Here is a 12638-nt window from a genome sequence, read left to right as displayed (position 1 = left end):
TCATATGCTAGTCAGGTGATGGTGGCCAGCAGAGTGGTAGTGGCTCACATCTTTAATCCCAGCATTAAGGAGGCAGGCACAGGTAGATCTATGAGTATGAAGCCAGTCTGGTTTTACAGATCAAGTTCCAGGACAGCCAGGGATACACAGGGAAACCTCAAAAACCAAAACCCAAACCCAAACAAAGAAAACAAAAACAAAACACAAGCATTCTCCACCACTGCCCAGCTGCAGAATTTTTTTTACTGGTTGTTTTTCTTTTTTTTTTTTTTTTGGTTTTTTTTTTTTTTTTTTCGAGACAGGGTTTCTCTGTGGTTTTGGAGCCTGTCCTGGAACTAGCTCTTGTAGACCTGGCTGGTCTCGAACTCACAGAGATCCGCCTGCCTCTGCCTCCCAAGTGCTGGGATTAAAGACATGCGCCACCACCGCCCGGCTTTTTTTTTTTTTTTTTTTTACTGGTTGTTTTTCTATGGCACAAAGGCCGCTAATACTTGACAACTAAGGATTCCCTTTCCAGCAGTCACTGTGACTATGTCTGGGTGTGTGATATAAGGGCCAAAACCAAGCGTGTCTACCCTAGACCTTAAAATGAAAGCTGGGGACACAAGAGAAGACCAGAAAGGCTGTCTATCACCAGAGCAGTAGAGGCACTGGCTCTGGTGGCCACTGCAGGTGCTGAGAGCCAGTGGTGTTAACAGTTTAGTGTCCAGGGCTGGATGCTGAGTAAGAGGTATCATTTACAAACTGATCTTGTGGTGTGCTGCTGAGTGGGTTTCTTCTAGATAGCCATGATCTTAATGCTTTGTCATCATCCTGCATCTGTGATACCCAAAACCAAATGGATGGTTTCACTATCCATTTCCTCCTGAGCAGACCACAGTAGGTTCAGCTGATGGCGCTGACATGTGCATTAGAGTCATCTCTCTGATATTGCCTGAAGCCAGGGAAACAGAAACTATCTGTTTTGGAAAGACAGGTAGGCGAGAAGAAAGAAAGGAGGGAAGGAAAGAAGAAGGAAAGACCAAAGGAAGGAAAACGGTAGAGTGTGAAGCGTAGAAGCTTTTAAATATAATTTGTAGTTTTTAGGAGGTCTATCTAGAGTCACTCAAAAAGAAAAGAAAATATAGGATACCCAAAGAAATTTACAGGAAAGAAAGTCATAAGGGGAGGAAAAAGGAGAGATTTATTTTGAGACCTAAAGAATGGTGTGACCAGAGGGGGTGAAGAGGTAGCTGGTTGACTAAGAATAAGTTTAGCTCCCAGCACCAACATTGGTGGCTTACAATATCTGAAAACTTCAGCTTAGGAGATCTGATGCCCTTTTCTGACCTCTCCGGTTACCTGAACCTACACACACACACACACATACACACACAGAGTTAAAAATAAAATACATACTTGAGATGGTTCAGCGGCTTAAAGCAATTGTTGCTTTCCAGAGGACCTGAGTTCAGTGACTGCCACCCATATTGGACAGTTCACTAATGCTTCTAGGTCCTGCTCCAGGGAATCAGACACCCTCTTCTGACCTCCTAGTGTGCCCACCCCAATATACGCATAATTAAAAATAAAATAAAAGAGAAGATTCAAATACAGAGCCACAGATGCACTTACTGTTATACGGGTTCTGTTACATGTATATAAATGATGTTCCAGGTAGTGCTTTCAGGAAGGAAAACTTTTATTTCAGTTTCAAGTTACAGTTAAGAAGTGATAATACCAGTTAAGGAGTTCTCTTTTCAGGAGGTCATTTGGGAATCCAAGTCTCTATCTTATCACATATAGTACAGCCTTGCCCTGACCTCTTGCCCTGACCTCTATGGTCCAGGATGGCACACAGTAACACCCACGTCCACCTTCCAGGCAGGAGGATAGAAAATGAAGCCTGTTGGGTGTGCACCTGTCAAGATTTATCCCAGCGGTGAACATTTCAATTCCTATTGCAGTTGTGAGTGACGTGGCCATAGATAGTTCTGAACCTTCATGGTATTGTTATACTAATTAGAGGTTCTATCATTATAGAAAAGGGGAATAAAACTTTGGAGGCCAGCTCATCCGTTAACCTTACTTTGATAGATAGCTGATTAAAACCGGAACTTACAGGCTTAGATGAGATCATGATAAATTTTCTAGATCTCAGTCTTGGTTAGTATGTGGATGGGAGAGTTTTCTCTACAGAGTTGCTGGGCACAGGAATTTTGAATGAGAGAACTGACTTAAAACTGGAACTAGAATATTTCTTGAGAAGAGGGACAACTTTGTGTCTAATTCCAGCTTGAATGTCTGTAGTCACAAGGAAGCAGGGAAAAGGACAGGACGGAGTGAAAGTTTAAAGGTCTTTCTCAAGGCAGATTGCTACAGTCGGAGCTGTAGGTCTGGCAGAAGGTAATGTGCCGACCTACTGTTCCTCTAGGTTTTGTAGAAAATGATCCCACGTAAGAAGGCCAGAGCAGCCTTGGGGCTAAGGAAGATAGGGGAAAGATCAAGGGAAATTCACAGATGACAAGTTCAAGGACAAACTGGGTGCAAGTTCAAAGCTGAAGAAATAGCTGGCTGGCGAGATGGAGGGCTGGTGTATATGTGCTATCTTGCAACACGGTTCTCTGGACACAGAGTAACAAGGCTTTGACCCTGGGGGCAAAGCCAGAGGCTGATGTACAGAGACTGGTGGACGATTCAGAGCCTCCTGGGGCCATCACTGCTCAGCTTCCCAAGCTGACTCCTCCAAAACACACTTTCAAGAGCAAACAGTCCTCAGGAAGCAGGTTTCCTGGGAGAGCAGCGGTGCTTGACCGAGCTTCACGAGTGCACATCTGTTACAAGCTTGTCACGGCAGTCTCCTGTCATCTCAGATGCACGCTAATGATAAATCTGCTGCCCAAGCTACCTTCCTACATCACAGGGTGCTCTGGTCTAAAACAGATCAGTGTATTTGTTCCCATTCCAGAGCTGTTGTGATTAAGGGGAGGCAAGCCTCGGGAGACGGCATCTTTCAGACGTCCTGGCCTGTTGTTTATCGCTGTGCCCACTGCAGTAACCTTTCCCAGGTTCTTTCTCGACGCTTCCTTGATGACTGCGAATCAATGTTTTTGCTTGAGATCCCCGGGGACACAATGAACCAGACATCTCAAGTTCTCCCTGTTTTTGTTTTGCCCAAAGCTCTCCTTCTGGCTTGACCACATAGTGTTTCCAGTCATCCAAATCCCAGTGCCTGTCACTGCCTGCCAGTACCTGCCAGTGCCTGTCTCCTGTACTGAGATCACTTTATACAAAGTTTTTTAAGATTTTCGTTTTGTTTTTGAAGTGCTGAGGATTGAACCCACAGTTTTCCATGATTAGCAAGCAGTCCACCAGTGACCCCTGCCTCCATGTGTTGACCCCATCATGTGAGAATATGATCCCTTCCATAATTTTGAGCCAAATTTGAACCAAACTTTAATTAAATACCGGCCAGGATGATGGACTCTGGCCAGGATGATGGATTCTGGCCAGGTCCGTCCAGGTTCCCCAGAAAATGGCAACAAGCCACATCTTGTCAAGTCTTATAAATGTAAACCCATTAATCTATGCATTTCCCAGCAGGTCTAATCAGGGGCAAGCATGTATCCTGATGTCCTTCCTGCCTGTACCTCTCACCTCCATGTGCTCACATACATCTGGTTCAGTTGGGTCAAACAAACTTGTTTAGAAGAGCAAGAACATGGGGCTTGTTTTCTTACATAAGCAATAGCCTTCACATTTCAGGAAGTAGCTGTCCTTGGGCAAGGGACTTAATTTTTTTTCATGGCTCTCTTAGGCATGGTACTTAAAACATAACTTTGTCTCACACACATGCCCAGCCCTCTTTATTTTTTTGACAAGAGGGTAGACAGTAGGAAAAAAGGGTCCACTCTGGCTTAGACTGTGGGAGTACAGCCCATCACAGCAGGGAAGTGAGACTTCTGGTTGTATTGCGTATGGACAGTCCAGGATCTCGACTCTGGAAATGTTCTTTTTAGAATCTGAGACAGGGTCCACCAAATTACTTAGATAGGGCTTGAATTTACTTTGTAGCTTAGGCAGGCCTTGAACTTGGGACAGTGCTTCAGCCTCCCGAGTGGCCGAGAAGATAGGTATGTACTATCAGGTCAGCTCCTTGTTAACACTTAACGCCCCCCAACCCCCCTACTCGTACACACTCACCCACCTACCCACCCCCACCCATGCACACACACACACACTCACACCCATACACACACACACACTGTCACACCGCACACCCACACCCCCATACACACACACACTCTCACACCCCACCCCTACACCCCAATACACACACACTCACACACACACCCAAACACACTCACTCATACACACACTCTCACACACACCCTCACACATACACCCATGCACACACACCTACCCACACACACCCATACACAACACCTACCCCCCACCCATACACACACCTACCCACACACACCCATACACACACTCATACACACACACACTTACACACCCACCCACACCCACCCATACACACACACACATACTGCCCCCCCATTTTTATCTCTCACGGGTCTCTCTTTGAGATTCTGTTTCAGCAGCTAAGGGCACTGCTCGCTGGTCCTCCATTGAGATGGCCTAGCTTAAATTCTCTCTTGTTTCCCTTTTACTACATGCTGTTGGACAAGGATCTCACCTCCTGTGCCTGTTCCTTCCTGTCTATAGTAATGACAATAGCAGTGGAATAATCCTGTGAACATTAAATGACTCAGTGTTCGTAGAAGACTCTGGGCAGTGTCCAGAGAAAGCTTCAAGTACTGTGTGAATAACGGCTATTATCACCATAAAGGTCACGGTTACTTCTAGAAGTGCTTTGTTGGAGTCTCCTACACATTGAGATGTAGTGAGAATCTGCTGGTGCCCGTAAGCTATCCTTTCTTGTTCCAATAATGACATGTCTCTTTATTCTGGGGAGCTTCTATTAAAAGTGGCTTTACTGGGCTTGGTCATACCCAGATACCAGGGCAGGCGAAGAGCTTGGCTCAGGCCTGGCCAATCATGACACTGCATTTCTGCAATGGCTGACTGGTTCAAAGTATGGGGCTGGGATCCAAAGAGGGCCAATTGGAGTACTTGTCAGTGCGGCGAGCATCTGCACTCTGCAGCAGCCGCTGAGCTGAGATAATGGGAGCTTTGTGGTGGAGTAGCCATCCTGCCTGTCTGCACAGAGCAAACTCATCAGACATGGAACAACTGAGGCTGAGCGCCAAAGAGAAGAAGTCTGAGAGGCAGGCAGTGTTGTGGTGTGAGGGGAAGGAAAGAAAGAGAACACGGCCTCATGACTGGGAGTTTGGGGGCTGGCATTCCTAAAGAAAGACCTTCTTACCCAGACCTTCCCTGTCTGGGAGCCTACGCTTCCTTTTTGGCTTACAGCATTTTGAGTGCTGTTGTGTAAGAAGAATCACAACTATCACGTCTTTCATGTTGAATTTGTCCTCTCCCTTTCCCTTCCTTCCTTCAATGCCCTTCTTCTAGATCAAAGGAAGGAGGAGAGCTGCTGCTCTTCGGGGCTCAGTTTCTCCTTCAGGCTGTTGCCTTTGTCTATGCTTTCACCAACAGTAACTGCCCTCATTTCTTCCCAAGTCTCTGCTCACTTTCCCCTGTGCCCTCCCCTCACATCCCTGCTTCCCTTTGTATAGAAACATCTGCCTCAGTTTACCCCTTGACTCCCGTTGTACATCTTTGCAGCTGATACGCTTGGTCTTTCTTCTCTTTAGATCTCAAACTTGGGTCATTTGCAAAATATGTTTATGTTTTGCACAGTTGTTACATGTTAACACTCTTGAACTTGCTAACTGTATTTTTTAAAGTACGGAAGACACTACTCTGTTATGTTTTATGTCCTAGACATTTCCTGGTGACACATTTTGCTCTGGTCGTTTACTGATCTTTCAGCATTGGCTGTCCCCTGTATCAAGTCAAGCTATCAGTTCAAAAATGAAAACCACAGCAAGTATTTAACTAGTCTTCTTTGTGCCAGCAATTCTGTTTCTCTTCAAAAGTCAGACCAGGTCCTTTATCTAGGCCTGTTAAATTTTCACAGCATTTAAAGGGAAGCTATAGCACTCTTTCTTACAATTTCAGGTTAATAAATGTAGGAGTGAAGAATATAGACAAGTCAGCAACAGGCACACACTATAATAATAATAATCATAATATATGATATAATAATATTATAATAATAGTAATCGCAGGTAAGAACCATTGATGAGTGCTTAAATTGCTGGATAATCTAAAACAAGTGTATGTATGTATGTATGTGGTTTCAGTGAATCTCCCGAAGATATATGGGTAACTTTGCACTGCTGTAGAAACCCAGACAACATTTTCTTAACCTAGCAATTAAGATTAGCACTGTTTTTAATCCCAGCACTCAGGAGGCAGAGGCAGGTGGATCTCTGTGAGTTCGAGGCCAGCCTGGTCTACAAGAGCTAGTTCCAGGACAGACTCCAAAGTTACAAAGAAACCCTGTCTCAAAACAAAACAAAACAAAAAAAAAATTAGCAGCACCACTCTTAATAACAGCATTATGCAATCATAATATGATTTACCTCCTGGTGTACAGTTTCCCTCTGTGATGTTCTTGGCAAAAAGATACAGCTTCCATTTAGTCAAGAAAAGTCATCATGTAAACTCAGATAGAAGGACCTCCTGTGACAACATTGACCTTGACCAATATTGAGTACTGGTACCTTCCCATGTGCCAAAGTCATGAAGGACGAAGAAAGACTGAGGAAGTGTTGGTGCATGCTGGAGGACATTTAAGAGACAGGATGTCCAAATGAGTGTGACCCGAACTGGATCCTCAACAAGAAAAGACAATGGAGGAGAACTGGTGAAATCTGGGGAGAGAACTTTATTGACAGTTATTTTCTACCTTGGATCATTGCACTGATTTGCTGTCTAGGTTATAACCAAAGCCTCTGGGTTTTTCAAAAGCTATGCTTCCTAATGTGTGAGATTTACGAGTAGTCTAACTGCATAGTAAAGGAGGAAGAATCATCTAGCAATGAAGGTCATAGGAATAGCTGCAGTTTGTCTCTCTAACCTTCTGGACTCAGCCTTTACAAAGACTGCAACCGCTGCCTCAGAGGTATCTGTATTGGCCTGAGCTTCCTAGATAGAAGAGAAGCAGATCAGAGAATGGCCAGATGTGGACTGTACTCTGTGTCCACCCCACCCCCAGCCCCATCTCTGTTGTGCTGACCTATTTCCTCCAGGCTTTGATGGGTTCAGTGCCCATGCACTTGAACATTGTGAACTTCAATGGCTGCCCTCAGGCTGGGCTGTGTGGAGACAAGGGATGCCTGTGAGAGCTGGCTGTGCAATTGTACACAGCCCATTGGTGTAGAAGAGTTGACCACAGTTCCTCAGGTAAGCAGTTGAGAGAGGCTTCGTTAACTCCTCAGAAGGCCTGACAGAAAGGGGCCCAGTTTGTTCTTGGCAATGCCGTCTGAATTATACATGCTTGAGCTTTCCTTCCTTCTCCACTTGCCCTGTCTCACCACGCTTGGAATCATGTTCATGAAGAAATTATTGCTCATCCTTCAGTCAGTTTTAAACAGAACTCAGGCTAAGATGCCCTCAGTGAGAGCAATGAAACTACACAGAGTTAGAACTAGCAAGGAAAACCCAGGGACTTTCCTTTGTAGATAAGATCCTCTGCAGACCTTTGTTTATCTCTGTCTCTGTTAGTCACCTTTCTTTTTTTTTTTTTTTTTTTTTTTTTTGATTTTTCGAGACAGGGTTTCTCCGTAGTTTTTGGTTCCTGTCCTGGAACTACCTCTTGTAGACCAGGCTGGCCTCGAACTCACAGAGATCTGCCTGCCTCTGCCTCCCGAGTGCTGGGATTAAAGGCGTGCACCACCACCGCCCGGCTGTTAGTCACCTTTCTATAGTAAAAACCAAGTACCTCATGTAGTCAGTTTACACAGAGAAAAGGCTTACTGTGGCTCATAGTTTATAGGTTCTGACACATGATATCATGTTCCCTGTTCCTTTAGGTCTGTGGAGAAGCAGCCCATCATGATGGGAACTCAAAGTTCTCTTGTTTTCTCTCTTTCATTGGTACAAAGCCAATTGCAAGGCTGTAACATATGTTCCATTTGAAAAACAGGGTCCTCAAAAAGTCACCTCTAGGGATCACTAGCATGGTATTAAATATAAACCTGTTTTCTTCGTTTCCTTTTAGCTGTTAGGGATTTACTCCAAGGCCCACGAGTGCTGGCCAAGCACCTGTTCTGCCACTGTGCTGAACATATAACATCCACCTTTCCACAACTTTTTAAAATGTAAACACTTTCTGGGAGGAGATGACACTTTAAACTTTAGTGGCTTTTATCACATGTCTTGTCTATCAGAAAGAAGTGGGCAGAATGAACCCTAAACTTCTTTCTTGTAAAAAGGGAGGCAGAAAACCTTGAAAGATAAGAGGGACCTCCAGTAGAAGTCAGTATGATAATCTCTGGGACCAGCAAGGCCTGGCTGACCTTTGGTGATGGTTGAGGATGTCATCAAGGCTAGCGGTGACATTGAGAGGGAAAAGGAGACTTTAAAGGGCTATGCTTTCTGCCCCAGGGGCTTCGTCCTTACTTCCTGTGGTGATAGGGTTGCAGTGTTGTTCCCGGGCATCTCTTTGACTGCTGTATCCTCAGGTTAAACAGTGTCCCTCAGAGTTACCCACTGTTCATTTGGGGGATGAGGAGGAGGGATAGTATGGCTTAGCGAGGACTAATTTTCGTTTTGGCTTTCTCTTAAACCAGAGAATAAAAACACAAACATTTGGAGGCGAGCACCCCATTTGATAGAGTGTGGAAAGGGTCCCCAGTACCTCCCTTCATGTGACTTACGGAGGCCTTTCAGAGCTCACTGCGGTCTCTGTCACCAGCCTGCAAAGTGGTACAAGTCAGAAAAATAAGCAAAACCAAACCAAACTAACAAGCAAACAAACAAGAAAACAAAGTCAACAGTTCACAGTGGAACAGGAGGCCTTGACTTTAACACCCGGGAGGCTCCACTGGGAGGCTCGTGTTTCAGACTTTCTGCCTGGCTTTAAAGCCTTGAAATTTGTGTTACGTCAGTCCCTGGATACATCTCTCCTTATCTACACTGAAGTTTCTGGCCTGTTTTCTGTTATGTTTGCCAAGGACGATGACCCCAGCTGGTGTCTGACCTTTAGGTGGTGGGATGCACCTCTGTCAGTGGTAGTGACCCATTCCTGGGGGGACTGGACAAGACATCTGTTGGCCTTTGGGGGCAGGAAACATTTCATATGCTTTCCAAGAGAGACAGGGCTCCAGGCAGTGTCTCCTTTAAAATACATTTTTTTTCAGTGTTAGAAAATAACAAATTTACAACAAAGGTTACTTGATGTAGCTTAGTCTCTGATTCCAGTGGGACAAGGTGCCAGTGAATAGACCTGTGACTTATTCTCTTTAATTTCATGTGTTATTGTTTGGAATACCTGAATGTGATCCCAAGGAATGTAAACTGTCTTTAAAATTAGAGTTCTCATGGCTGCTTTTCCTGCTGATAAGCGTTTAAAAATGCCAGCAGAAATCTAAGCCATCCCCTCTATGCTGAGGGCTGAGATGTGGAGACAGATTCCTTACTTTCTGTAACGGTCCCTCCTCTACCGTTTTGGAGCAAGCTGCTGCTATGGGTGGAGTCTTCTGATACCATTGCTTTGCCTGTGCAGCATTTTTAAAGGTGGAAGTTTTCCTGTTGTTATTGTTTAATACGTAGTTTTACTAAACCCACAACCAGTGGCGCTCAGATTTTTCTAATATGCATTTATCTAGTTTTACAGAGCAGAGGATTTCATTGACAGATACACACACACACACACACACACACACACACACACACACACACACACACACTTTGTTCTTGGATCCACACTTTGAGGAATACTTTTGTCTAGGAGTTGGGCTTGTCAACCTCTGTACAATCGCCATTTTGGTCAGGTGAGTACTTAAAGCTATTCTTAGTATAGTAGAATATCCCTGGCCTCTCTCTACTAGATATCAGAAGCATTACCACATTCCCTTCAGTTGTGACAACCAAGGATGTGCCCAGGCTTTGGCAGAAATCTCCATTCATGGTAGTTTTGAAATCTACAGCATTAGAATGTTCTCAACACAAGCATCCTGGACACCTGAGCATTCCTATGGTGAGGGATTTGTGTGCTGCCTTCTCTTCTCAAATGCAATTTTGTATAAAAATAATCAGTTTTGTTTTCTTAAATTTTTTTTTTGTTTCAAAAAGAAACTACCCTTTTTCATTTTACATACCAATTCCTACTCCCTCACTCCTCTCATTACCTCCAACTTTACCCCCGCCACAGCCCATCCACTCCTCAGAGAGGGTAAGGCACATCGCTTTGAAGGACCAAGGCCATCCCTACTATATCTAGGCTGAGTAAGGTATACATCCAAAGAAAATGGGTTCCCAAAAGCCAGTACAAAGCCAGTGGGTGGTGGCACTTTAATCCCAGCACTCGGGAGGCAGAAGCAGAAGAATCTCTGTGAGTTCACAGCCAGTCTGGTCTACAAGAGCTAGTTCCAGAACAGGCACCAAAGCTACACAGAGAAACCCTATCTAGAAAAACAAAACAAAACAAAAAGTCAGTGCAAGCAGTAGGGGTAAATCCTTATGCCACTGTCAGTGGCCCCGCAGTCTGCCCCCACCATACAACAGTCACCCACACTCAGAGGTTCTAGCTTGGTCCCATGCTGGTTCCTTACTTGTTGGGCCAGAGCTGGTGGGCTCCCGTTTGCTCAGGTAAGCTGTTTCACTGGATATCCCCATCACGGTCTTGACCTCTTTGCTCATATTCTCACTCCTCCCACTCTTTGATGGGACTTTGGGAGCTCAGCCCAGTGCTCCACTGTGGGTCTCTGCCTCTGTTTCCATGCTGGCTGAAGGTTCTATGACATTTAAGATCATCAATCATCTGACCACAGGGCAAGGCCAGTTCAGGTACCTTCTCTACTATTGCTTAGGGTCTTAGCTGGGGACATCCTTGTGGATTCCTGGCAATTTCTCTAGTGCCAGGTTTCTTGCTAGCCCCATAATGGCTCCCTCAATCAAGATATCCCTTTCCTTGCTCTCTGTTTCCGTCCTTCCCTCATCTCGACTATCCCATTCCCTCAAGTTCTCTTTTCCCCTCCCCTTCTCCCATCCTTCTCCCCTTCTGCCCTCCCCCTTCCTTTATTGTTGTTGAGTTCTAGGAAGTCTTTAATTTATTTATTTATTTCTTCCTTGACCCAGGAGTGGTTCAATTGAACACTGTTCAATTTCCATAATTTTGTGGACTTTATGCAATAAATGTTGTTAAATTCTAACTTAATCCCTGGTGATTCAATAAGATATAGGGGCTTACTCCAATTTTTTTTGTATCTGTTGAGGTTTGCTTTGTTACTGAGTATGTGGTCAATTTTATAGACGGCTCCATGAGGTGCTGAGAAGAAGGTATATTCTTTTGTGTTTCGTGAAATGTTCTGCAGATGTCTGTTAAGTTCATTTGAGTCACGACATCTGTTAGTTCTCTTATTTCTTTGTCAAGTTTCTGTCTGGTTGACCTGTCCATTGGGGTGTTGAAGTCCATGTGTTTGATGTGTGATTTAAGCTTTAGTAATGCTTCTTTTATATATGTGGGTGCTCCTGTATTTGGGGCATAGATGTTCAAGATTGAGACTTCATCTTGATGGATTTTTCCTGTTGTGAGTATAAAGTGTCCTTCTCCATCTCTTCTGATTGATTTTAGTTTGAAATCTATTTTGTTAGCTATTAGGATCGCTGTACCCATTTATTTCTTAGGTCCATTTGACTGGAAAATATTTTCCCAACCATTTACTCTGAAGGAATGTCTGTCTTTGAGGTTGAGGTGTGTTTCTTGTATACAGCAGAAGGATGGATCCTGTTTTCATATCCATTCTCTTAGCCTATGTCTTTTTTATTTTATTTTATTTTTTATTTTTTGGTTTTTTGAGACAGGGTTTCTCTGTGGTTTTGGAGCCTGTCCTGGAACTAGCTCTTGTAGACCAGGCTGGTCTCGAACTCACAGAGATCCGCCTGCCTCTGCCTCCCGAGTGCTGGGATTAAAGGCGTGCGCTACCACCGCCCGGCTTAGCCTATGTCTTTTTACAGGTGAATTGAGTTCATTGATAGTAAGAGATATTAATGACAAGTAATTGTTAATTCCTGTTAATTTTTGGTGGTAATGTTTGTATGTTTCCCTTCTTTGGGGTTTGCTGGTGTGAGGTTATCTGCTGCCTGTGTTTTTGTGGATGTAGTTAGCTTCCTTGGGTTGGAGTTTTCCTTTTAGTACTTTCTGTAGGGCTGGGTTTGTGAACAGGTATTATTTAAATCTGGTTTTGTCGTGGAATATCTTGTTTTCCTCATCTTTGGGAACTGTTGGTCTACTCTGTACTGTTGCTGTCTATGGTCTCTCTTGGCTTGATTTCTCAGTCCACTCTCTTGGTCTGCTGTCTTGCTTTGTTCTCTTGGTCCACTCTGTGCAGTCACAGCCTGTGCTTCAGAATTCCTCTGAGGTCACGGGGGATAGGAGGGTTTGGGAGTAGAGTGGGACT

The sequence above is a fragment of the Chionomys nivalis genome, chromosome 10 (genome assembly GCF_950005125.1).
Source record: "Chionomys nivalis chromosome 10, mChiNiv1.1, whole genome shotgun sequence".
In the NCBI taxonomy this organism is placed as follows: Eukaryota; Metazoa; Chordata; class Mammalia; order Rodentia; family Cricetidae; genus Chionomys; species Chionomys nivalis.
This window is presented reverse-complemented; position numbering follows the sequence as displayed.